We start from the raw sequence: 25753 nt of genomic DNA, 5'->3' as shown, positions 1-25753 counted from the left end.
GGCCTTACAGGGAAATGGAAGTAATGGAGATGCACTTGTTCAGGGTTACACACAGGTAAGACAGAAAGGCAAGGTTTGAATCCAGCCTGTGTGGCTCCCCAGTCCAGACTCCTTGACAACTCTTGGCTTGCCGCTAGTAGTACTTGCACAGTACCTACAACAGGCCAGACCCCTTGGAAGCAAATTCATGGGTTAGGCTTCTTATGGTAAGGCACTCAGTGGGCAGAGCGGTTGGGACTGTCTGTCACAAAACCTTTATTTTGACCATGTGGTATGGTTAGCCCTAAGGGTCAGAATCTTGCTGCCAGACAAATTGAGGAAATTGGTGAGTAACTCAGCAGGCAGGCTGAGCCAACCTAAGGATTTTTTTTTTTTTTTTTTGCAAAGAAATTAGCTTCTAGCTTGCTGGCAAGAATAAATTATGACTAAAGAGGGAAATGCCAAAGGTTTCAAAACTCACACTGTATATAACGGCGTTGGTGGCTACTTCCTGCTTGCAGTATGTTACAGACCAGGCTTAGGGGTAAGATCTGACATCATGACTTTAATTCATATGTTAAAATAAGTCTCTGGTTTGTTTGTTTGTTTGTTTGTTTACTGTATGCATCTGTGTATTAGTGTGTGGCAGAGAGACATTGTTTCTAATGCTTTCTATTTTAGTTTTTTTTGAGGCAGGGTCTCTCACTGAATCATCTGGACCTTATCCAGCTTGGCTAGAATGACTGATCAGCAGGTCCCAGGCACAGTCCTTTTGCCATGTCCCCAGCACCGGGTGTGCGGGTGCCTACTACCAAGCTGTAGGTGCCAGGGACCCACGCTCAGGTCCTTGTGTCTGTACAGCAGCCACTTGACCACTAAGCCATCTCCCCAACCTCCTGATGCCTACGTGAGTTAATACTTTCACAATTTATATATTTGTAAGAAAGCAAAGAATGTTTTAAAAGTGAACTAAGATACCTCACTAGTTGTAAGATTTAATGCTCTGCTATCAGAGACACCAAAATGTGAAAAACACCTTTTATCAGATGTGACCGAGCTTGACAATGATAATTGCAGACAAGGGGGTTCCATGAGTAGGCCCACAGTTAGGTAGAGCCAAGGCAAAGCTTGCATGAAGTAGTTTGGTGGAAGGCCTCGGTGTTCGCCATGTGACATAGTGTGTCTCAGCGTGCGTTTATATTGCATAAGGTGGAACTAAATGTCTCCTTCTTGAGGCTGGGAACTCAAATCCCCAAGAGCTGTTCAGGATCTGATCATCCTGTGAGGTGGTTTACACTAGCTGACGTGCCAAGAGTCTCTGCTGCGCTGTTGGCTGTGGGCCGCTTCCTCACCATGCTTTCCAGTGTCTGTCCCCCTCTCTGTCCTGGAGTCGGTTCTTATTTTAGCTTATAATGAGAAAGAACATTTCCCCCTCGCATAAAGTTAAGACCCTTGTTTCCAAGACATTGCTTGGCTGGCTACTTCTTTTGCAAACAACAGACAGTTTCTTGATGGTTTGAATAGCTCAAGATGTTTCAAAGAGTAAGTGAGATTTGAGAGCGTGCACATCAGAACCCACAAAGCATAAGGAAGCACAGAATTATTTCATAAAAATATTTCTAGCAATTAAGACGCACAATGTAGAGAAACATAGGGTGCATACGCACTGGAGTCAGAGCCCCAAGACTTTTCCCTCAGCACAGCAACAGCCTCTCTCTGCATTGGGATCCTCTCTCACACGACACTGCTTGCCCAGAGCCCACCTCCTTCCTGTTCCGAGCTCTGGGAGCCATTGTTCTGTGAACCTCTCTAGAGACTCAGCACAAATGTTACTGGCTGGCTAGAATAATGGATCCAATATAGGCAGTTAATTTTCTTTCCATATACTCTCTTATTAAAACAGGATTTGCCCTATTTTCCTGTTTGTATGTGTGCAGTGCATGCAAATGTGTGTGTCTGTATGTGTGTGTGTATGTGTGGTGCTGTCTACTTTATTTATCATGATTACTTAATATACACACATATATATATGTATATATATATATATATATATATATATATATATATATATATATACTCTTTCTGGCCTGGAAGTTGCCAAGTACGGGCTTGGCTGAAGACTTAGCTCTAAGACTCTACCTGCTTCCACTTCCCCAGGGCAAGGTTTCTTTTTCTTTTTCTTTTTTTTTTAATATTTTTTATTATTACATATTTTCCTCAATTACATTTAGAATGCCATCCCAAAAGTCCCCCATACCCTCCCCCACACTTCCCTACCCACCCATTTTGATTTTTTGGCCCTGGCATTCCCCTGTACTGGGGCATATAAAGTTTGCATGTTCAATGGCCTCTCTTTCCAGTGATGGCCGACTAGGCCATCTTTTGATACATATGCAGCTAGAGCCAAGAGCTCCGGGGTACTGGTTAGTTCATAATGTTGTTGCACCTACAGGGTTGCAGATCTCTTTAGCTCCTTGGATACTTTCTCTAGCTCCTCCATTGGGGGCCCAAATGCAAATCAAAACAACCCTGAGATTCCATCTCACACCAGTCAGAATGGCTAAGATCAAAAATTCAGGTGACAGCAGATGCTGGCAAGGATGTGGAGAAAGAGGAACACTCCTCCATTGTTGGTGGAATTGCAAGCTTGTACAACCACTCTGGAAATCAGTCTGGCGGTTCCTCAGAAAGTTGGACATAGTACTACCGGAGGATCCCACAATACCTCTCCTGGGCATATATCTAGAAGATGTCCCAACCGGTAAGAAGGACACATGCTCCACTATGTTCATAGCAGCCTTATTTATAATAGCCAGAAGCTGGAAAGAACCCAGATGCCCCTCAACAGAGGAATGGATACAAAAAACAGGGCAAGGTTTCTAAGGAACGCCACCACACCAGCCACTTTACGTAGATACGGCGCTCAAGCTGAGATCTTCATCCTTGCAAAGCAAGCCAATCATGAACAATGACATGCTCCAGAACAGGGAAAGACTCTGTTTCAACCACTAAGGTAGGCAGGGCATGACACCTGGGGCTTCTTGCTGGCCTTCACACTTATCTGTCTACATATGCACATACATTGAGCACACATGTACACTTCTACAGCAAGCATGCACACATACAAATTTTTTTAAAATTGTATGTTCCTAGAAGTTAAAGTAAAAACTGTTTCATTTATCAAAATCTTTATATATAAAAATAATTGTGTAGTTAGACATCAAATACATTTAGGTTAAGTATAAGTGTAAAACACTTAGTTATATACCAAAATATGAAGGTTTGACTTGTAAGGAGGGCTATTTCGGGCACTGGAGTCATTCTTCTGGTCATGTTGTAATGTTAATGTGTCGAGCTGCAGGAACAATATGCTATCACTTCTATAATGTTGTGTTTAAATTTTTCTCTAGTACAACAGTTTCAGACGAGTTCATTCCTGTAATCCCAGCACCCAAAAGACTGAGGCAGGAGAATCAACCACATGCTACAGGTTAGACTGGACTAACCTGGGCTATAAACTGAAATTTTTGCCTCATTTCCTTCCAATCCAAAGAAGTAAAAACAAAATAAAACAACCGGCCCAGACATAACTCCTGAGTTATTACTGCTAGGAGAGATTGAACTAAAGAGAGCCAAATAAAGTCAAAACCAGGTTGAATTACAAGCCAATGCTTTAAGAAATATTTTGTTCTTATTTTGTATGTACAAGTGTTTTGCCTTCATGTATGTATGTGAATCCTGTGTGTATCTAGTACTCACAGAGGCCAGGAATGGGTATGGGATTCCCTGGGTCTAGAGTTACAGATGGTTGAGAGCTGCCATGCTGGTACCTAGCTCAGTAAGTGTTCTTAACTGCCAACTATTTCTCCAGCCCTGAAGCTGATGCTTTTGTTTCTTTTAAATGTAGTATTATTACTTCTTTATTATGACTGTATTAATCCCAGCTAGGTGGACAAATGAAGTTTAATTTCAAGGTGGGTGAATAGGGATACTGTCATAAGCCTCAACAGTGACAAACACATGATAAACAAAGGAAACTGTTCCAACACACACACACACACACACACAAATTGGAGGTCTGGATTCAGTCCAGTTGTTCCCACAGCTGGAATGAACATCTAGGTTGTGCTGGGATTCAATAGCCATTTTAGGTCCATTCAGTTCCACTGATATGAGCCCTTCCTATGTGTTGGGCACCATGGGAGACTTTTAAATATATATATATATATATATATATATATATTTTAAAATATAAAATTCCCTCCTAGTAGCTGTGTGTATTATAGGCACACTTTGAAGCTGAGAAGCTGCTTAGATAGGCTAGGTTAACTACACAGAGCAGTTACAGAGCTAAGGTATCCACTCAGGCTTATGGGATGTCATGGGGTTCCTTTCCACTGCTACCAGAATGCTACCCGGATACCATCTGCATAGAATGGAGACCCTGACTGGAGGTGAGACAGTTAAATGGAAAATTAGAGCCTCAGGTATAACAAAAATGAAACAATGGGGGTTATACCCAGACAGCTGTAAGTTCTCTGAAGTGAGAAGACACTGATAGTGCAAACCATGTTGCCTCTGGGCCCCGCTGGCAGAGCGGTTTCTGTAGGTGTGACAGAAGGTTGAGGGGACAGCCAGGATTGAGGGAGGAGTCTCCAGCCCGACTTCGGGCTATAGGCATGAAGAAGGAATAGGAGGGCAGAGAGGAGGGATGGTGGTGGCTGCCGCATTGAGGGTTTCAGGTCGAAGGCAGAGTCTGCATGTGATTCTCCATGTTAAGGCTCACTGGAAGATTCTGGGGAGGGGAGGATTGGGGAGACTCATGAGGATGTGGCACTGAGAGCACCCCCAGAGTCACTCTCCTCAGTTAAGATGCAGAGTGCTAAGGACTTGCCCAAGGCTCCGGGAACCAACTCAAGAGCAAGAGTGAATGGTGGGACTTCAGACTTCAGTTATTCAGGGAAGGTGTTGACAGCTCTGAGCCCAGTCCCTGAGTGGGGCTCATAAGATCTGCACCCCTTCTCACCAGGATAAGGGAGGGGGCCCTGTGTGCACAGAGATTTCAGAATGGCAGCACATTGTGCATAGCCACATTATCTTCATTCTAATGACCTATACAGAAACCACCTAAAAAGCCATTAGGACTTTAGGCCATTTCCTCTCATCAAGGTCGGGACTTCATTCAGAAAAGGAGGCCAGTGACCTATTCGTCTCCCAGGGAGGTAAATACTGTGAGACCCTGGGCGAGTCATTTAACTGTGAACTCTAGCTTCTTTATCAGTGTAGCACTTGGCCTATAGGAACTGTGTGAGGCAACAGCTGTGAAGGCATCGGGTAAATGAAACCACCTTATTGCAGGAGTTCGGAAAGGGAATGGGAGGAGGAGGAAGAGGAAGAGGAAAAGAGGAGGAGGAGGAAGAGGAAGAGGAAGAGGAGGAGGGAGAGAGAGGAAGAAGAAGAGGAAGAGGAAGGGAAAATAGAAAGAGAGGAAGGTGAGAGGGAGAAAGGAGGAGAAAGGAGGAGAAAGAAGGCCCCAACAACATTCACAAATTAACAAGATGGTGGTCTTGTTGAAAGTGAACTAATGAGATAAACCCATGCCCTCACATGATGGAGTCAGGAAGCTCATTTCTGGTTTACATGGCATCTGAAAACTGCCTGCAGCAGACAAGGAAGGACGTAGGCAGAGTAACCAGGCCCTGTGTGGTCCTGGCCCATAGCAACACATCTGAGATTCATAAACACACACAAACACACACACACACACACACACACACACACACACACACACACACACTCACTCACTCACTCACACACACACTTTAAAACTAATATAGTAATTTTAAAAATGAAAAACAGTTGATTTGATGAAAAATTAGTATAGATTTCTAATCTTGGAGGAGAGGTGGGGATGACTCCATAATGAACAAATGCTGGGACACCTGTTACCAATTTAGGGCACTTACTGAAGAAAATGCAGATACACTGTTGGATTTTAAAGCCAAGAGTTTGTTTAATCAACCAAGGCCTGAGATGTGGGGGGCTCAGGGGTGGGAGTGGAGGGGACTTAAGGGGTGACTTGGGCTCCTTTTCTGTTTGCCTGGTGCGCACTGAAGTTCTGGGACTACAGAGGACATAAATCTTGGTGACTATCTTCTATCAGTCGCTCAGCAGAGAGGAGTCTCAAGTTATTTAAGAACGTGAAAAGCAGAGTAGAGTAGAGTAGAGTAGAGTAGAGTAGAGTAGCTGCCAACAGGAGAGGAGAGCAGGGGAAGCATTCACATTGCACCGAGGAATTCGGGATTAAGAAACCCCTAGATTCTAACTTTGCCTCTTAAAGAATCCTGGGTTATCCACCCTGCTGAGATTCTTCTCTCCTGAAACTTTGATTGTAATTGTTATGATGCAAAACAACTGATCACATTTTAACAGACTCAGGGCAGATACAACGGAGACTGTAGGAACCACAGGTTGTATTTTTTTCCTCAGTGTCATTTAACCATGATAAACTTTGTTTATATGAGCGAAAAGGAGGAAAAAATAATCCTCACGATTCCCATTGGTTTTCATTCCAAAAATCAGTTAGTTTATTGAAACATTAGAGTCAATTGACTTTGACTGATTTTTTTTTTTTTTTTTTTGGCTCCATGCTGGCACAAATGTGTGAAGAGAATATGGATGGGCAGGGAAGCCTTCTCCCCGTGCCTCATAACCCTGGAGATCTTAGCAAAGTACCCAGGCAGGACAGAGCAAGCACTAGCACCATGTGGACGAAGCAGCTACTTTGCCCCCATGAATAGCGAAACTTTCATTTTGCCAATCATTTAGAGAAAGCTAGATTTATATGTTATACAGCTTTGGTATATGCCTTAAAAATCAAGTAGGACATATTTAGAAGGACTCTATTGTTTGGATCTGCTAATCTGCTAATCAGTTACCCTGGTTCAAGAATTAAAGTGTAATAGCAAAGAAATAAAATATAAATTAAAAAAAATTTTATGTAAATGTAAAAAAAAAAAACGCATCAAGTTTATTTTTCTTTTTGCAACTGCCTGAGGCCGAGCAGGACTCTTTGAGAAATTTTTTAAGAGACATCAGTAAGCATTAGGCATATTGAAATGTATAGATGGGGGGAAATCTTTCAGCTATGTCAATAAACAGAATGGGCCAGAGAGCTGCCCCTGCCCCAACATTATTTTAAGGTACCTCACACATCTGATACATATGTGGCTTTAGGAGAGGTGTCAGGAGAGGAGAGTGTAAGTGCTGAGAGGGCTGAAGTTGTGAAGGGCATGTGCCTGTAATTGGCCTTTCTCGTTTCTGTCTTGTTAACAAGTATATAAATAAGAGAAGGCTTCAGTAATTGGCTCAGGGTTACTAATGAATTAATTAACTTCAGTCTATTTTACCTAACCTTTAATAATAAAAGTCCTTTTTTCCCTTTTTCCTCTTTCCCTTTCTTTCTTTCTTTCTTTTTTTTTTTTTTCTTTTCCGTTTCGCAATAGGTCTGACGGACTGAAAAAAAAAAAAAACCGACATGCGGCCAAGCTCTTGAAAATTAATGAGAAACGAGGAAAGGATCGATGTACACTCTGCTTGCAGGGAACTGACACAAAAAAGACACAATAAGCTTGGGACAAACACAGTCAGTTTAAAAAATAGGTTAGAAAAAGTGGGCAAATTCAATTATAGAAGTAATTAGAAGATCCAGGGCAGGCTGCCTCTGGGACTGTGCCAGCAAACATGAATTAATATGAGTGAATAGAGAGTCCATGTAGTAATTAAGAAGCAATCACCTATAGCAATGAGCACCTGAAAACAGGCCTAAAACCATTAATTCAGTGATCAAAAATATTTTTAGATGATTAATATGGCAAATTTATTTTTTAAAAGACTAATTTCTGGAAAGATATCAAGACAATGGCATACCGTTTGTTCTTCTGGAATTTATATAGCTAATTAAATTTTATAATTTGCAACAACAGTCATTATTATCTGAAAACAGTGAAGGCAATATTTCACCTCTCTCTCTCTCTCTGTCTCTCTCTCTCTCTCTTTCGCTGTAGTTCTAAAATCAATAACATAAACTCAGCTCCCACTGGCCTCCTGTAAGTGGCTAAGTCTTGATTACTACATTATTTCAACGCGTATTTTTTTTCTTAATATGACTGTGTTTCATAAATGTTAAAACGTTTGAATGAACAGCCACAGTCTCAAAAGGTTTTACATGTCCCTATACCTGGGCAGGAATTCCACACGCTGTTTAATTTCAACACTATCAAATAAAAGCGTTTAATATACTATTTGTGCATCACAGACATTCTTACTTGGTCAAGAGAGGTCTGTCACTTCAGTGCACACCGTTCCTCCCCTAAGAACACAAAGGCACACAGGGGCTCGGTGGAGAGTCCTTTAGAACACACAGAGGCTAATGGCTTCTGAAATAGGTGATTATCAGAGCCCTGGAGAGCAAGATGAGGGTCTGGCTGGCAGTAAATAAGCTCTCAATATGAATTATTCTATTTCCACCGCTTTAAGAAAACGCATGTTTCATTGTAGATCAGAAAAGTCTGGAAAATGCTGTCTTTTTGGAAATAATAGGGGGCTACTAAGGCTGATCAGCTGATCAGCAGGTGCGGTGGGACACCTGCTAAGGGATGGGGTGCTCAGGGGACCCCCTGACCTACAGCCTCATAGTCATTTCTGCCCATGTGAGTTCCCTCTGCAAAACAAGATGTGTCTGTCAGGCTTTAGGGATGGCAGCTATTCAGTCGCTCAGGAAACGGTATTACCTTTGCAAACTGCAAGGAGGTAGCTGATGTACATAGATCAGACGTTCTCAACCGGTGGGCTGCAACCTTTTGGAGGTTGCCTGAGACCATCAGAAACCACAGATACTTACATTATGATTCAAAACAGTAGCACAACTACAGCTAGGAAGTAACAACAAAATAATATTATGATGGAGGTGTGTGTCATCGCAACGTGAGAAACCGTATTAAAGGGCCGTAGCATTAGGAAGGTTACAAACCACTGGCATAGACAAAAACAGAAAATGAAAGGCATTCAAGCTACTTTCTGAAGCTGATTTCATTGTTGCCATTCTAGCTTTTAATTCTAAAGACAAACTGGGTATTCTGGGAGAGAAAATGGGCAAGAAGTGTGTATGCACCAGGGCTCATACTCCCTGAGTGAGCTTGAGGCTAAGAAGCCAGGCCCAGGTAGAGCAGGCGCAGGGGCTGCCCAGAGGCGGCACGACTAGTGAAGAGAGCAGAGCTTAGAGAGGTCTGAACAGGGCCCACTCACCATGTAAAGTCAACCGCGAGAGAGCAAGCATGGGGCTGCCAACAGCGCCTCCACTGGTTGGAAAGAACACCCAGGCTCTTTACAAGGGGGTAGAGAAGGCAGGCACCCTAATAGAGAGGAAGGGAACGATGGAGGCGATGCAGAGAATAAAGCAGACAAAGGTTAGAGTACGTGGCAGACACCTGTAAGCTGAGCACTCTGGAGGTTAGGCGGGAGGGAGTATGGAAAGTTCAAGGCCAGCCGTGCCTACAAGAAAGGGAATTTGAAGAAAGCCTGAACTATATGAGACCATGCCATAAAATAACGTGCAGCAATACAACCAAAGTAAAAAAACGAAGCAAAACAGAAAAGACAATAACCTTTTATTATTCACAAGTAAAACTTCTTTGCTTTTCTTCCTGTTTTCATTCACAAAACATTTTCTGAATTCCTTTTACCAAGTACTTAAAGTTAAGAAGTAGGGGTGGAGAGTGGGGGAGGGTGTTGGTGTTGGAGGTGTCTAGAAATATGCCAGACACAGGCATAGTGGCCTGCTTCTCTTTCTGGCCTTGAATTCACTTTGTAGATGAGGATGGTTGTGAATTCCTGATCCTCCTGCCTCAGCTTCTGGGAGTGCTGGGATTACTGGCACACACCACCATCTTCTGACAACAGGGTCTCACTGTATATTCTAGCCTGGCCTCCAGATCACCATCTTTCTGCCTCAGCCTCCGGAGCACCAAGTTTACCGGCACACACTTGTACACCCTACTTTAAGACTGCCCGTTTCAAAGTTCTTACTCCAGAAGCAGGGTAGAGCCAAGGGACACACACAGTTGAAAGTTGAAAGAGGAGCAGCAGCCCTGCTGGCCTTGTCCTGGGGGCCACAAGGAGCGTGGCAGAATTCATGCCTCTCCTGAAGAATCTCAGGCAGAGAGGGAGAAGGGGAGCGTTCACCCGAAGGGAACGTGCTCTCGTTTTGCTGTAAATCTGGGTCCCTCTTAAAATCAGTTACTTCACAAAATGGCAAGTCTACCTGACCTGTGTGTGTGTGTGTGTCCGTGCGCGCGCGCGCGTGCGCATGTATCCAATCGTGAATGGTGACTGTGTATACATGTGAGGGGGAATCTGGGGAGAGGTTTGCGAAAGACCCTTGCGAGTTGTGAGGGGGAAGCTTAAGGGGATGTAAAAGGAAGGCTGGGGACAATAAAAGGAGACCGTTGGGGGTCTGTGGGATCTGGCAGTGTGATGGGGGATCTGGGAAGGGAATTTGAGTGGACAGCTGATGTTAAGTGTGAGTGGACAGCTGGGAAGTTAAGTGGGAGTTTTTGGGGAGCCAGAGGAGGTGGGGGGGGGGGGAAGGACAGCTCAAGGTAGGGAGCAGAAGGGGAAAGCTTGGGGCTCTTTGGAATTTCTAATCCTTTCCGAATCATAAGCTTCTTTCTTCAGTTAGTCTGTCCCCCCACCCCCACCTCTTGATTCTCTGAGATAATGTCTCCCTGTGTAGCCCTGAATGGCCTAGAGTTTGCTATGCAGGCTGGGGCTAGCTGGGAGCTCACAGATCCACCTGCCTCTACCACCCAAAGGCTGGCCATTAAAGGCAATGCAGCAAGGCGCCCTGCTAGTGCTTGCTCTCAAACACACTTCTGGTTTCATCCAACTTTCGTGTGTGGGTTTTAGGTTTTGGCTGATTGGAGAAACGAGCTGTGTGCATGTGTGTTATGCTGTGCATATAGAAATCAGAGGATAACATGTGGGAGTCAATTTTCTCTTTCTACCATATGGATCCAGGGAATCAAACCTAGGTCAGCAGGCTTGGTGGTAGGTAGCTCCTTTTTAAATCAGATAACCATTATTAAGTATTTACTAATTACAGATCCTCTGCCACCCACCCATTACTCTTCCCTCTTTTCTAGCTTGAATCACTTGAAAGATGCACCGAAGAGAAGATGCCCCAGGAGAAGGTCACGTTTTAACAGTTCCGTTCTGCAACAGGTGTGGCTGCTGGGAACATTGGGGCTATTTAGTTTTTAAAGGGCTAAAGAACAACAGCCCAGTTAAACCACCACACAGGTTTATCCATAAGCAGAGAAAACTGTGGCTAGCGTGGGTCAGAAGCTTCCTACGTAGGAGCCCAGCCTTGCTCACTGGATATACAGAGCTAGAAGCGCCATGTCTTCCAGGAGCAGAGAATTTACCATCATGTCTGAACACTAATTCAATGGGATCTTTTCTAAGTGTTCTGCTGGGGACCGGGGGATACAGTGATGATTAAAACATGAGTCTTGCCTTTTAGGAGAGTCCTCCCTCAAGAAGCAGATGAGGTAGAGCAGTAAATCAATTATTATCAATACAGCTGGGATAAGATTTAGTGGCGATAAGCCGAGGCCCTGAGAGCCCAGTGGAGGTGGGAGGGTGGGGTGAGGTGGTGTCGGAATCAGGGATTTTAGGAACAGGCATTTAATTAGCTGAGGATGGGACTCAGGGAGTTTAGGCAAAGACTGAAGGTCGAGTCAGGGAAGATAAGATGCTTCCTGACTCTAAAACAGGAACAGTCGGCTTGGTGCACAGAGGGTATCTAGGCTTGTGTCAAGCCACCCTGCAGACCTGCCAAGAAGGCTCCCCGTGATGTCTGCAGTTCCTTGACTCTTTTTTTTTTTTTCAAATCCCCTTTCTTCTTCAAGGCTTCTGGACAGAACCAAAGAAGTCCAGTTACTGGCCACTTTCAAACTGGAACTTGTTGGGTTCCAGCATGCCTGTGGATGAATCAGATGTACATCCATTAAGCACCCGGGTGGGCATGCGGTGTGCAGCAGAGATGGGCCATATCACAGCCCGTGAGTCTCACAAGGATGCCAACATGAATGAAATGATTCCTCTTCCCGTGCCAATGTTCTTCCACACCTGGTACAGGCTGCTTGTCATGGAAACGGCAAGATGTTTCCCACGTTAGCAATGCCAGAAAAGGGGGCCATGGAAGTTCTCAGAAATAGATTCTGCATGGGAGCCAGCACCCCACACAACTTGATAAGCATTTTTGGTAGAGCCTCCTTTCCCACGAGTCCCCTGCCTGGCTGGCAGCTGTCTGTCCTTCTGATGTCAATTTTAAATCATTGCCCCCCTTGAGACGTTTTGCCTAATCTTTTCTATCAGATCACCTTCTTCCCCAGGGTTTCAGTAGAACTGGGCACTTTCCCAATATTGAACTGTACAATTAACATATCCCCTCTGCTCCTGTATCAGCCTCCCGAGGACAGAAGCTAGATTTCTAGTTGGAATACCCATAGTGCCTAGTGCCGTTCTGGTGCACAGTCGGCACTTAATGCATGCTTCATAAGTGATTGCCTTACACCTTAATTCGATGGTGATTGAAACCCAAATGCAATGAACTGAAAGGGCCCTCAGCAGAACCAGACTTGCCACTGCCAGACGTCTCTTAAAACTCAACACTGGCTGTTAGAAGGATTCGAATAAGGGGGCTCCAATGTCTGCTCTCAAGGCCCTTCTCAGCCTCCTCTCATGCCAGGCGGCCCAAAACAAATCCAGCCTCTTCCGATTTGGCTGCTTTCAGCCCTGTTGTCTTGTCAGGGCCGCCTTCATCACTGCTGAGGATGTGGGATGCAGCTCGGGAAAGGATTGGGTCCTGTCTGTGGGAGAGAGGAAGAGCTGCCCCCATACACAGATGCCTAGAGAAGGTGGAGCTGTGTCTAGGAGCCACTGTCCATGATCAGCTTCCCAGCATAAGGGATCTGGTCCCCGTTATAATGCACAGCACCCTGGAAAACACGCACAGCTTAATCAAAACGCTGCCAAGATTCACCTTACCTCTCAGGTGTGGAGGGCGTAAAGGTGGGGCAGAGCCACAAGAACAAGGCTGTTGTGAGCAAGAGGAGAAGAGAAGGAGGAAGAGGAGGAGGAGGAGGAGGAGGAGGAGGAAGGAGTAGCAGACAAGTGAGAGGGAAAGAAAGATTTAGAAGAACGCCTGTGTGGCAGACACACGCAATGGCTGGTGCATGAGCAAATGATTGACTGCTTTCTTGGGGTTGGCCTAGAGTCGGTCCCATCTCAGGCTGCTCTTAGGTAGCCAGAAATTTCTCCTTGAGAAGTCTACAACAAATGAGACAGATGGCTGGAACCATCTTGGGTCCAAGCCAGATCTCGGTTATGCTACTCTATTCCAGGGCTTTGTGGATCCACTGAGCCTCTTTTTTCTCTCTCCTACTCATTCAGGCTGATTTCCATTTTGAGAAATGTTCTAAGAAGGAGTCGTAGCCTACTTTCAAAGTCTCACTGAAGCTTGGGCTTAGAGATGCACGTATAACTGGGAGCTCTTATCTCTTCCAACTTTTTTATTTCTTTGTTAAATCAAAGAAGCTCCAAAAGTCTCCAATCGGTCACCAGAGAGAGTGTCGATGCCTCAGAAGATGACAAACGGCATGCTGGTGTCTGCGTAGTAAGGCTCGTCCCTGTGTCTGTGAGTATAATGCCCGCTATGAACACGGATGCAGAACACTATTAGCATACTAATTTGATTCTTCACCTAAAGAATGGGAGATTCTTTTGACATAGACAGCTGTCCATGAATAGCGAGGGTGACCCCTGGTCAATTTTCCATCTGTCTTAGGGTAAGAACTCCAGAAAGAGGCCACACTGGCCCTGAGATTTCACACAGCTTTCTTCGTCCAGTTCCATGGTGGTTCATCTGTAAAATGGGGATACAGCCAGAGGAGCCTCGCTTCCATGGTTGGAGTGAGGGTCAGATGAGCACCATGCCAGCAGAGATTTTTGTAATTTAAAACTTTGTTTTTTTGCTCCTTGTCTGAAACACATTTAAGGCTCTCATCTGCATACGCACTTGCTTGGGAGGTTTATGCTGTAACTCGACTGCCCATCTGGACACACAGAGAGAAGTGGACAACAGCCTTCCTGGGTAAATTCTGAGATGTAGGGACTGAATGTGTTGTGAATGTATATGTGTATGGAGACCAGAGGTGCACGTCAAATGTCTTCCTAGATTGCTTTCCACCTTAGTATTAACTTGAAAAGTTACTATTCTCTTTCTATATGTGGGGCAAAACACTGTGTTGTGCCTGTGGAGGTCAGAGGACAAATTTGAAGGAGTCAGTTCTCTCTTTCTACCATGCAGATTTCAGGGATTGAACTTGGGTTTTTGCATTTGGCAATAAGTATCTTTACTGATCCACCTGGTCAGTCCTCTCTGGAGTATACATATATATGTATGTATATACTATATATTCTCTTTAAACTCTATCTATCTATCTATCTATCTATCTATCTATCTATTGAGACAGGGTCTCTCACTATGTGACTCTGGCTGACCTGGAACTCTCTATGTACACCAGGCTGGCCTCAAACTCACAGCTATCTGCTTGCTTCTGCCGTTCAAGTACTGGGATTAAAGGCACAAACCCCCACACCCAGCCCTCTTACTTTATTTTTTGAGGGTCTCTCATTGATCCCAGAGCTCACTAGTTAGGCTAGGCCAGCTAGTTCTTAACTCCTAGGAATCCTCCTGTCTCTGCTTTCCTAGTGCTGGGATTACAGATACACATAAGCTTTTTACATAGGTGATGGGGATTGAACCCAGGTCTTCACATTTGTGTACTTTACAGATTGAGCTGTCTCCCAACTGCTCATCATTTGTTTATCTTTAATGAGAATTCTGAAGCTATGGAGAGGCCGCTGCTTCCTTTTGCCTTTTGCTCATTGAGTGTCCGAGGACCAGGGCACAGAAGGAAGGAGTGGAGACTATCTGGGAATGTCAGGTTGACAAACTGACAGTGTACAGACACAAGTGGTGCCTATAACCCATGCTCTCTTGCTTTGTCCTGCCTCCTATCTTTGGACTTGTGGTTCTGTCTACCTTAGGCATTTTTGACAGTCATCAATAGAGTTCAGAATATATTGATGAGTGGGTTTTATCCTCAGACTTCCTGATGTAATGAGTTTGGCTGTAGTCTGAATTTTGGACTTTAAAATCCTTGTGAGAAAATGATTGCATTTTGAACACTAAAATTTTTAGAAAACAGCTATGTTTTCAATGTAAAGTCCGGAGTAGCATACACCAGCAGTACAGTTAGTAAAACGATGAAACTCGGCATGATCGTACAATGATGTTCATCTGGTAACAACCCTGTGGTGTCACGTGACTCTCCCACATCTGCTTTAAATTGTGCACAGTGCCAGCACTGTGGCTCCCTGGAGACTAAGGCTGGAAGGACAGCTTCAACAGAGGACTCACTGTGGAGAGCCAGAGATGGCTCGGAGGCGCCCCAGCTCACATCTCAGGAGAGTTCCGGGAAGTCAGGAATCCAGCGATTTGTTCTCCTGTGCGATTTGTTCTTCTGGAAGCTTGTCTGCCAATTTCACTTTCTCTTTTATCATTGCCTTTTTAAGCCTGTGTCCACAGCCTGGGCCTCATGACAGCAGCTTCAACCCAAGTAATGCTATTTTTACCATCTTCTCCTTCACAGCCTTCCCTCCCTGGTCCTTCTAAGTCTCCATTTCCTTCTTTTTAGTGTGCTTCACTTTAAAAAAGCACTATTATTACTATTATTATTTTGGTGTTTTGAAATAGGTTCTCAGTGTGTAGCCCTGGCTGTCCTGGAACTCACTACGTAGACCAGGCTGGCCTCTGGCTCATAGAGATTGGGCTGCCTCTGTCTCCCAAGTGCTGGGATTCAAAATATGCACCACCGTGCCTGACTTTGATTTATTTTTATTTTATGTGTATGAGTGCTTTGTCCGTATGTCTGTCTGTCTGTCTGTATGTATGTATGTGTACTGTGTGTTCCTAGAGGCCTGAAGGGGGTTGTTGGTCTCATCCCCTGGAATTGGAGTTACAGATAGCTGTTAGATACCATGTGGGTGCTGGGAACCAAACCTCTGCAAGAACATCAGCTCTCCTAACCACTGGGCCATCTTTCCAGTCCCAAAGTGTGTGTGTGTGTGTGTGTGTGTGTGTGTCTGTCTGTCTGTCTGTCTGTCTGTCTGTGTCTGTGTGCCTTTGTGTGTTCATTGAACTTTCTTCCTTCCTTCCTTCCTTCCTTCCTTCCTTCCTTCCTTCCTTCCTTCCTTCCTTCCTCCCTCCCTCTCTCTCTCTCTCTCTCTCTCTCTCTCTCTCCTTCATTTCATGAGGACAGTCTTGACTAGCACTGAGCTTGAAGGAACATGCACTAATCTGATGTTTCCGTGTTCAGGTGACTATGAAGGGTCAGTCACAGCAAATTCAAGGTCAACCCTGAAATCATGATGCTTTTGCTCATTTACCCCCAGGATGTTGTCATGTTGGGAGAATGTGTTGGAGTTAAGTCACCCTGGGGGACTTCCACCTCCCATAGGTGTCCCCAAGGAAGAAATCTTGAAGTCATGTAAAAGTTAAAGAAGTTTCTCTTACAAAATAGTATACTATCAGTGGGTGGGGGGGGGAGCCCAAGGGAGCCTCAAACAGGGCCTTCAATGTTCTGTCATTGTGGCACTTTGGTGTGGGAGTGGAAAGGGCCTTATGTTCTTTAACTGGAGAAAGAAGCCACATCTGAACTCAAAATGGAAAAAAAAAAAAAGTCCTAAATAATTTCATCAATCTCCCATCACCAAAAAACCCTGGGCCATCTTTCTAGTCCCAAAGTGTGTGTGTGTGTGTGTCTGTCTGTGTCTGTGTGCCTTTGTGTGTTCATTGAACTTTTACCCCCAGGATGTTGTCATGTTGGGAGAATGTGTTGGAGTTAAGTCACCCTGGGGGACTTCCACCTCCCATAGGTGTCCCCAAGTCTACAAACATGTCACATGAACATATAAACATTTTGAGATATAAGAGCCAAACTGTGCTAGGTGGCTAGACAGACAGGCTGGCTTCTCTGGGCCCTCAAGATCCTTGTGACATAAGCTGTCATCATCACGAGGGCATTTGTGTGACGTCACAGGCTTCACTCCACTCCTTCATTTGCTACCTGAGCTTGTCAGCTACATGCAAAGAGGGGCTACTGGTAGGTAATATAACCTTAATATTCATCTCCCCTCCCCAAAATTCCTGAGCAGAAAGGCAGACGGGCTTGAATTCAAGGCTTGGGGAAGAGAATAGAGTTAGGAGATTATAGCCAGCCTTCAGCCAATGGCGGTTGGCAGGTGGTTGCCATGGTGACAGCAGTGTTGGAAGTTTCCTGACAAATGTTTTCAGAGTTGGGCTTTGAAAGGGGGAACAGGCTACTTTCCAACAAAACAAAACAAAAGACTGCGATTTTGAATCTAATTTGTCAGATTTTGTTTTTACGAAATTTTGAATTTTAAATGTAAAATAAAGAATGAGAGATTTATGAAAGCCTAGTATTTTTTTCATGTTAAAATCATTTGTAATGTGTTCTGTATTTCTGATTTCAATATTCTGATTTATTAGTGGGAGGTAGTGAATCAAAATCTTATTTTGTTATTTTATAGTATAATGGATCTAGCTTGGTAAATGCACTTGAGGTGTTGGCATATTTGTGTGCGCGCGCACACGCGCATGTGTGTGTGTGTGTGTGTGTGTGCGCGTGTCTGTGTGATATCTATATGCTTGTCTGTATTATGTGTATATATGAATGAATTCCTCATTGTCATAGTGTGGCCCATGTCTATTAACATCTCTGATTTAATGCTCTTGGCAGTGATGGATTTCAGAAAATCAATCAGTGCTGACCCCAGTGTGACTCACCTACCAAAAGAAAATCTGGGACTATAGAGATGGGTCCTCACAAGCATGGGGACCTGGGTTCAAATCTCCAACATCCACATAGAGGCAGCATTCCCTGTAACCTAGTACTAGTAACCAGAGACAGGAGGATCCAGGGGTTCACTGGCCAGCCAGTCTCGCCTACTCAATGAAGCCCAGGCTCAATTAGAGAACTTGTCTCAAAAAGTAAGGGGTAAAATTATAAAATAAGATGCCCAGTGCCAGCCTTTGACCTCCGCAGGTGCATATACCTACACACCATGAAACACACACAGCTTAAAAAGAAATTGAAGATATAATCAGGGATGCTTATGGGAGCTTGCAAACCTTTCACAGCAGCAACTGTGCTGCGTCCTGCCTTTCCCTTACTCTGTGCCTTCCCTCTGCTCCCCTCCAGCCTTCCTTCCATGTGTGAGTTGTTGAGCCTCCATTCTGGGGGAGGAGGGGGTGCTCCTGGCCTTGGCTGTTGGATCTGCTGTCTTCACTGAGTTTGTATGCCACCAGAGCCAGCCTCAGATTCTGGTAAAGTTCTCTTCCCTGAGTTGGCCCCAGCTCCCCAGAGCTGCAGCAGGGGTTAGTAGTGAATGCCCCAGCTTTTGTGGACAGTGATGTGGACGGCAGATAACTCCAGCTGTCATTACAGGATCATCCAGAGAAGGGGACGGTCAAGTAGGGCTTACAGTCCACTTGAGTTTTTCTGATTGTAAAACCAGCCATTTTTCAATTTAAATAATTTAAGGATCCCAGCGTCCCTATAGTCTCAGGCTCATTTAGCCTCTTATTAGCTAATAGTTTCTCTAGTTCAAGAGGTGGAAGGGAAGATACTGTTAATTCACAACAGTGAGTAGCGTAAACAAAAAAGCAAAAAGCAAAAAGACAAAACAAAGCGAAAACCTAAACCATGCAAAGGCAAAGAGAAGACACAATAGGAATCTATACAAATAACCATAATTGATTTTAAAAGTTAATTAAAAGAGTCAAAGGAAGCCAGCACTCTGAGGCCCAGCATGTATCAATAGGTAGATGACACAGGAGAATAGATTAGAAAATTGATCTAAGCTAACTAGATGGAAACAGACAGAGCTCTTGGTTTTACCTTAAATACCCCAAATTCTTTCCTAGGCCTTTCCCTCGTATTTCCTAACAATGGTCCACAGAGAGAAATGCTGAGGTGAACATGAGGAAGCAAACAAACAAAATCGATTTGCAACATCCAAAAGGGGTAGGATGGTTCAGAGACCCCACTTTGACTCCTTGTGACAGCAAATGGCAGACGCTACAGAGGACACAGGGACTCTGTGACAGCAAAGGCAGATGCTGCAGTGGACATAGGGACTCTGTGACAGCAGAGGCAGACCCCATAGTGGACACAGAGACTCTCTGATGGCTAAGGTAGATGCTACAGTGGACACAGAGACTGACAGTAAAGGCAGATGCTACAGTGGACATAGGGACTCCGTGACGGCAGAGGCAGACACTATAGTGGACACAGGGATCTGTGAAAGCTAAGGCAAACACTATAATAGACACAGGGACTCTGTGACAGCAGAGGCCGGCACTATAATAGACACAGGGACTCCGTGAAGGCTAGGACAGACACTAGAGTGGACACAGGGACTCTGTGACAGCGAAGGCAAATGCTACAGTGGACACAGGGATTCACTTCCTTTCACTTATGAGCACGGTGCCCTTTTGACTTTTGAAATCTCCACAGTTTTTCAAGCCTCTGAGCAAAAGTATGGCCACAGGAGTAAATATTCTGCCTCTGATGATCTCCAGAGAGCAATCCAACAGGAAGGCAGAACTCTCCTGCCATTTCCAGAAACTTCTTTGGATAGTACCACATTTTCTGTTCTCATGTTCTAGAGACATGAAGATGGTCTGAAGACCACAAGTTAACTGCTCATGGTCTGATTGCACTGTGTGTCACTCATATGACACCCTACTGCCATCCCAGTGAAGGTTACAGCTCGAGAGAGACTTTTGGATGACCAGTCAGAGAAAACACTTTCTGCCTGAGATAGGGCCCATGGTACCACCAAGAACTGAATCTGATCACCAGACTCTCTGAGCTATGACAGACAAGTAAGGTATGCAGGCTTCTGACTGAAGAAAGTCTTGTGCCAGCCCCTGAAAGGACTCTTTGTGTCTGAAGGACAACACGGCTAAGGAGTCTGGAAGGGGAAGGGATGAGGTCAGAAGTGGGCTGTGCCCACGAGCTTCCTCCTTTCCCCCTTCACATCTGCCTTCCAAGCCACCAATGCACACATTCCTGCATTACCACGGAAGAATCTCAGAGGTATCTCCTGGTGCATAAGTGGTCCTCAGGAGGTCCACCAAGCTGTACCTTCTGCACCCCAGACCACCTGCTCTTTTCTCTCAGTTTGGAGTCAGGAAAAAAAAAAAACAGAACAAAACAAACAAATAAAAAAATTCAAAAAAACTGTTTGAGCTGTTTCTGACTTCATATCCACGGTCCCACTCCCCCGCTCTGCCAGCACTGTAGGTAATGGGCTCCGCTTACCTAACTGATTCCTGGACTCCCAGCACCTGAGCTCTGTGCTTAACTATTTGTTGAGGGAGTAAATAAATGGGATTTCCTTTCTATAAGATGAAGATAAAAGATGGGTAAGCATGCACATAGTTGACATAAATCATATGAAAATTACTTGGTAGGGCTTTTTGTTTGGGCTGTGGCTTATCTGCAAAGGTTCAAATCAAGAACTACCCGAAATGTGTTTGATAAAATATTAGGATCGAAGAATTAAGGCAGCAAATTTGCACAAAAGCTGTGTGTGCATATATGTAATGAAACTTGCAAATAATATAGTTTGGGGTGATACATACACATATACAAACAAACTATATATATATGTATATATACACACAAATATATATATACATATATATTATATAATTCAGAGTACTCACTTCTGAAAACAAACACACACACACACACACACACACACACACACACACACACCCCTTTTCTCTAGTATTTTCCAACTTTCACTATGAATTGCCTAGATAAAGACAGTGTGCTCTATGTCCTTAAATATACCATGATATTCTGTCATGTGTCAAGGCTTATGGGAATCGTATTTCATCAAATGCATTTTTGGAAAATTTGTAACTCAATTTTCCTTAATTTATTCTCTGTTTCTTACATTTGAATTTAAGTCCTAATTAAAATTTTCCACTTCGGGAAAAAAAAAATTCCTACCAGTTAAGACCAATGAGCCATGTGCTTTAAAATGCCTATGTTGGTCACCTTTAAAAATCACACTCACATTTTAAGAATTATTTCCAAAATATTACTTTCCTAGGGAAAAAAAAGATGGACAATACTTTAATAACACAATTATGCATCCAGAAATAATTGTACTGCTGAAGCAAAGGGTTGAATTTGGTACATGCTCATGTCTTGACTCTGAGCACAGGGCTATTTTTCCCTCAGTGTGTTCTTTTAGTAACAGAACGTCTACACAATGACCTGTGACTGTCCACCACAGTCCAAGACTGAGATCCAAAGTTGACTGTGTCACCACCTTTGTGGACAATCCTGGGTTTGCTGTGCACTCCCACGTGTAAGGTGACGACGGTCTGAGTAATTCTTTATCTTGTATCTCGCACGTACATTCAGTGAACGGCACAGGTTCACTGAGCTTAAGGGACCAAACAGTTACCAGCCTTCTGTTCTCTACAGCCTCAGTGTCCCCAAGAAAACTTAGTCTGAAAGTCACAATGCTTAATAGCCTTTAAGGTTTTTCTCAGCTTGTACTCTTAGGAAAGTGGAAAAGAGTAGGGGGGTCGGGGAGGCAGAAGGGGAATGGGGTAGAGGCCATGGGCTGAAGGAGACCAATAACAACACATTCTGTTGGACCATGTTACTCTGCTACTTAACACCTTATGTGCTGATTTAAAAAATGGAAACATAAAAAAGTTTGGCTCTTGCCTCTTGGAATAAGATTGAAATGACACGGAATGTGTCTAGACTGAAGCTTGTGGGCTCCAGGAATTTTACACAGAGCCACCTAGCCTTCAGGTTCTCAAGTACAGAACTGTGTTATACTACATGTGGCCAGCACCTTTGTAATTTCAACATATAGCTTAGATTTATAAAAAAAAAAAAATTAAGGGAACTATTCCCCAAATGTGCTTTAGAGAATTCATGGGTACGGCTGAACATGTAAACCTAACAGCAAGTTCAAAATCAATGTAAATATCATCCCAGAGAAGTTGCCTATTTATATTGTTTTCTGAGACGCTCTTAGTTTTTAATGAGCAAGGTTTAGCTAAAAACAAAAAGTGTTAATTACATAAATATGCTCATTCTCAAAGCATAACGCTGTGTTATGATTAATAAACAATGGAAAAATGAATACAGAAGTATTTCAGCAGAATCGCTGTTGCACAAACAGCCTTGGGAATCACTACATGTTTATTGGGAAAATGCTTTACTTCTGACAGAGCTACAAAAGCGACATTAACCTTCTTGAAATGCAATAGCAAAGTCAGAGATGTAAGGCTCCCCAGCAGGCGTGGTACCAGCCATTTTCTGAAGAAGGTAAACAGAATAAAACACGTACTTAACGCTCCAGCAAGACCGGGGTTAATCTTCCTCTAGAGGATTCAGGACACACGTGTGTCTGAAGGAATCGCTGTGCAGATTGTTCTAAAGACAAGAGTCTCGGAAATGAAGAACCATGTGTTTTCTGCTTGTCTTAGTTTGGACCCTGCTGGTCCTGCAATTTTGTACCCAGCATCTTCCAATTTGTTCTTACATAGACATATATCTATCTTTTGGAGGTAGGCATTAGCCACATTGAGAGGTTTCCAAATTCTTTCATTTTATCTGATATAAGATTAGGTCATTGTGATTCTGAATCAAAGAGCATGCTTGCTTATGCATATATATATATATATATATATATATATATATCACCCTAAAACATCCACAATGTATCCTAACCCAGCACTGCCAACAAGCCCAAGTCTCTAGAATATAAGTTAAAAATGTGTGCTGAAATAAACATGGTACAACCACACTTTCAGCTGAAATATTTTTCATGAGATTAATTTTGTCACTGTTATTTTACCAAGAAATGTTATTTATCTATTCTTATTTTATTTTAAGAGATTCACACTTGAAAATGTGTCCTTGTTTTAACAATCCCAAATTAATTAAGATCGGTTATGTAGGGTTTCTTTTTTTTTTTTCTCTTATTTTAGTTTGAGACGCATTAAAAAAAATAAAGGTCAGAAGTCAAAAGGGATGATAGCTGATGGTTTTGATAATGCTAATTATATATTACCAAGAAGAAGATAGAGAGGGAAGCATGACTACAAAAGAAAGATAAACATCCCAATTCTGGATTTAAAAAAATAATGAAAAAACCCCCTTAAAATGTCTTTGTACTTCACTGTCATAACTCAAAGCCATAATGAAGCCTGAATTAAAAACGTCAGCTTCTGCGAGTGTTGATAACTTGGTTCTTTGTTGGGCAAGTCAAAATGTGTCTGTTTGATAGGTAAAAATGACAGTCTAAAAATGGGAGAAGTGGGTTCTAAAAAAAGAAACACACACACACATGCACAGACACACACACACACACACACACACACACACACACACGACTCTTTCAAAAAGGCCCATAATGTACTTGAAGGAAGACCTGTAGGGCAGGAGGTATTATCTTTAGGAAGTCACCAGGCAGCACTAAAAAGCAATGTCCATGTCCAATCAAAACGATTTCTGGGGCTGCTGGGGCTCCTGCATCTCAGTCTTCACACTAGACTGGAAACCCTTTGTACTAATTACCAGACTGTACCAGATTTTCTGGTTCAGTTCAATCCTATAATTGACTGACAGTGATGGGCAAGCAAGGGGGGAATTCAGGCTCGCTGCTGCAAGCGGAGGGTCAGAAATGGCTCAGACAGCTCATCCCAGCCTGGCCCCAAAATGAGGCTGAGTAGCCACCATCAGCGTGCACTTTTAATTCCCATGGTAAGAAAAAGAGGAAAACACAGCAGCCCGGAGCTGCCTGAATCTTACAGAAAATCATAGCATGCAACTGGTCTTTGTAAAAGGAATGGAGAGCAGTAATTTTAGCTGTCACCTATTTATTTTGCTTTTGGTTAGTATGTATCCCCCTGACTCCAAAATTCAAGTGGGGCATCCAGCAGACATTAAATAGACTTTGAGCCCGTTTGTAGAAACTCAGAGAAACAATGTTGCTATTTCCTCTTACAGCTTAAAAAAAAAAATCAGCAAAGATTGAGGCGTGTTGAGCTCGTGAAGTGTGGTGCATCGGAGTTGAGCACTCCAAAGCACTTTATGTCAACTTCCTAACACCCTTACTTGCCTGCCATTCCCTGTGTAACCCTAGCAAGCTCATGACATTTGTCTATAAAAATCAGAGTTTAAAACTGTACAAGAATAATTTCCATGAAGTTAGAGTTAGTGCACTAAAAAAAAAAAAAAAAAAAAAAAAAAAAAAAAAAAAACCAAAAACCAAAAAAAAAAACACCAAACCAAACCAAGCCAACCCCTCACAAACAACGTCACAGTGCACTCTTTCAGATAGTTATGGTCCATACCACTGGGATTCACCCTGGGCTCTTTATATTCTCACTTACTTAATAAAGGAAAAGAGCAACTCTAGCCTTTGCACTGGGAGACATTAAAGCACAGGTGTCAGACCCAGGGTCAAAACAGGAACCAGGCAGGGCCTTTCGGGAGGCAAGGGAGAATTATGTGCTATCATGTGGAGGTCAATTGACTTGAAACTTAATCACAGGTTAAGCCCCCTTTCTTTCCATTCTAAAGGAGAAGCAGCACCTGTGCCAGCAGCCACTCACCCTGCACTTGACACAGCAGCCACGACAATTTTTTAGTTACAAGTCAATTACTTACTGGAATAGAAAGAGGCTTTCACTCATCCCATGGATGGCCACTGTTCTGGAGAAATCTGTCAGGTTTGCTAGAGGAGGAAGAAGAAGAAGCAAGAGGAGGAGGAGGAAGAGGAGAACAGAGACAGGTGGAAGTTAAAAAATCCATGGTTCTCCACAAAGTTTCCGAGCTAGGCCAGCCCACCCGGGCAGAGAAGCTGCGCGCGCAATCCCTTACCTTCTCGGTACTGCCCAGAGCTCTTGGGGGTGAGGCCTGTCCCAGCAGACAAGTCCTGGGACCTTCCCCATCAGAGGATCAAGGTTGGGTGCGAGGGTGTGGCCGTGCACCTGAGGACAGGAGCCAGCTAAGTGTGGACAGAGAGAGCCAGCAGGAGAGTGTCCCCTGCCACAGTCAGCCCTGAGCAGGGACTTGGAACACACTGGCTGTGGACTTTTGTTCAAAGCTGTCGTTTTTTTTTCTTTCCCTTTATTTCTTCTTTCTTTCCTTCTTTTTCTTTTTTTTCTTCTTCTTTATTTTTTTTTTTAGTGAAGCTAGATTAGTTCATACAAAACTCAACAATGCAGCACTGAAACCCATTGTTGATATTCAACATTTTTCACATAGCGGAACAGAATAGACAATACGGTATCTAAGAAACCATGGGCTGGATTGCACGCTGATGATGCTGTGTCCTTCTAGGGGCCTGTAATCCCTTTTTATTACCTACCACAGTAAAAACAAAACAAAACAAAGCAGCAAAGAAAAAACAAACAAAAAACAAAAAACAAAACAAAACTAAACCCAAAACAAGCAAGCAAGCAAACAAACAAAACCCCCAACAAGACGTGTTTGGGACTCTCTCAGAATAA

The 25753-nt window shown here is 43.6% G+C and overlaps 1 long non-coding RNA gene across 1 annotated transcript in view; it reads right to left on the bottom strand.

Moving 5' to 3' along the window:
• Positions 1 to 25310, bottom strand: part of Sox2ot (SOX2 overlapping transcript (non-protein coding)) — a 117613-nt gene extending 92303 nt beyond the window's left edge. Inside the window, exons 1-2 of the long non-coding RNA NR_015580.2 lie at positions 25122 to 25310; positions 24909 to 24975 (exon numbers count right to left, since the gene is read on the bottom strand). This is a non-coding gene — a long non-coding RNA (SOX2 overlapping transcript (non-protein coding)). The remainder of the gene's footprint in view (positions 1 to 24908; positions 24976 to 25121) is intronic.
• Between the last annotated feature and the right edge of the window lie 443 nt (positions 25311 to 25753).

Source organism: Mus musculus, chromosome 3 (genome assembly GCF_000001635.26).
Source record: "Mus musculus strain C57BL/6J chromosome 3, GRCm38.p6 C57BL/6J".
NCBI classification, from domain to species: Eukaryota; Metazoa; Chordata; class Mammalia; order Rodentia; family Muridae; genus Mus; species Mus musculus.
Note: the sequence above shows the minus strand (reverse complement) of the source record. Positions and strands in the feature narration are given on the sequence as shown.